At 48.4% G+C, this 2025-nt stretch overlaps 1 protein-coding gene across 1 annotated transcript in view; it reads right to left on the minus strand.

The window, feature by feature from the left end:
• LOC113212670 (uncharacterized) overlaps positions 1–1993 on the minus strand; it is a 37899-nt gene extending 35906 nt beyond the window's left edge. The window contains exon 1 of the mRNA XM_026431473.2: positions 1808–1993. The gene's annotated coding sequence lies outside the window, so the exon portion shown is untranslated. The remainder of the gene's footprint in view (positions 1–1807) is intronic.
• Positions 1994–2025: the final 32 nt, after the last annotated feature.

The following is a 2025-nucleotide window of genomic DNA, read 5'->3' on the forward strand; positions in this document are numbered from 1 at the left end:
CCCCCCCCCTTCCCTACAAGTGTAAATACAGAAATATAATAGACTGGAATAGAATAATTCTTGACAAGGTATCATCTGCTTTCACGATCCGTTTCTGGTCGGAACTTTTTTTCTCGGCAGACGGCAGACCCTGTCCACGAGCCATCACTCCTCGGCAAACTAAGGCCTCGACCCCCGCCCGTAAGCAGGGACCGTACTTCATACCAGCCTGTATCGAGTCAGCTTTACGTAATAAAGCATCCCAGTAAAGCTGAAATGCAGAAGAATGCGGGGATGTAGAAAACTGTGTTACAGCATTTCAACTTTAACGGCATGCTTTATTTCAATAAAGCATTCCGGTAAAGCTGAAATGCAGAATGCAGAAGAATACGGGGAAGAAGAAAGCGGAAGTCACCATGTTAAAGCATAGCGATATCCGTTTTCTTCTTCCCCGCATTCTTCTGCATTTCAGCTTTACCGGAATGCTTTATTTCGGCATCTTGCTGTGGACAAACATTGAACCTTGACATTTAGAGTGGAAGGTGCGGGGGAAAGGACAAGTGAACAGTACTTTGTCGACTTAAAAGCGTTAAGCGTCCACAACATGATTAGAGGGCCGAAGACCCGTTCTCCTGTAGTTTAAACCACAGTCTAACTCGGGTGTGAACACGGCAGGCGCGTCGCAGCGGAACTGTGTTTCGTGAGCTATAGCAAAGCCTGTTACGTGAGACGTTATCTGGCGTACATCTGCCGTATTAGAGTGAAACTAGTAAGGTAGGAAAAGAGAGAAAACTTTTCGTACTGGTTCCGTGCGATCCCGATTTCACCACTTCTCGGAGACACCCGTCGATAGTGTATTTCGACTAACGGAGGAAGAAGAAGAGCGGGTAGAACATAAACGTTACCGATTGGTCATGAGCTTCCCGCCTCTACGCCACCTCTACGTCACGCCGCTGGTGGGGGTAAGCGCTCGGCCAATCAGGAACCTTTACGTTCTACCCGCTCTTCTTCTTCCTCCGTTAGTCGAAATACACTATAGGGTATAAAGCATTCCGGTAAAGCTGAAATGCAGAAAGAATGCGGGGAAGAAGAAAACGGAAATCGCTATGCTTTAACATGGTGACTTCCGTTTTCTTCTTCCCCGTATTCTTCTGCATTTCATGTGAACACATCAGAAGGGAGTTATTGCCCCCTCGGCTTTACCGGAATGGTTAATAGACTACCTGTCCCGTTCTTGCCAGGGCGAGAGAAGAACAAAAACTCCGGAAATGGCATGAGAAGTTCGTCGCCCGAGAGAGGCGCGTATGCTGATTTTGATCAATTTACGCATTGAGAACCCTTGAGTTCGGTGTTTAAAGTGCATTACGAGTTATTTTATACTACGACAATGCTACACGAGTGATAACAGAAGTCAAAATCGGCGTTCGCGTCTCTTCCGCGCGACGAACTTCTCATACTACTTGCGGAGCTTTTGTTCTTCTCTCGCCCTGGCAGGCACGGGACAGGTAGTCTATAGATGGTTCCGGCAGTGCCGGTTTAAAGAAAAATTCATGAAATCACCACCGGAAACAGTTCTAAAATAATGGCTTAAATAAGTGAAAACTAAAATTGACAGTTACTAGAGATTTAATCGAGGTCATTCAGGTCGAACTGCACTGTCAAATGACAAAAACATGCGCACTTTAGGTACTTGTTCCGGTCCCGACTTCTTCATTTCTTCTCAAAAAGCGCACTGTCGGAACGGTCTATTGCGCACGTCCGTCTCCCTCGCAACCACAGACCTGCACACGATAAGTACGAACAAAACGAAAAGGTCATCGCATTTTACCTCTCCTTGACAAGATCCACAGAGTAACTCAGCTGCGACGAAGAAAAGCACAGCACCCAGAAACTACTCGCACTCGCGTAACCAAAGACCAACGCACGCACGCCGAGCACGACTGCAGCGGCCACCGGCACCGGGACTGGCGACTGGGGACGGTCGACGGTTGGCAGCAGACTGGCGTGGCGCGGCGACCGGCGGAAGCGGGAGGCAGGCGGGAGGAA

The sequence above is a fragment of the Frankliniella occidentalis genome, unplaced genomic scaffold (assembly GCF_000697945.3).
Source record: "Frankliniella occidentalis isolate FOCC.00 unplaced genomic scaffold, Focc_3.1 Scaffold203, whole genome shotgun sequence".
NCBI lineage: Eukaryota > Metazoa > Arthropoda > Insecta > Thysanoptera > Thripidae > Frankliniella > Frankliniella occidentalis.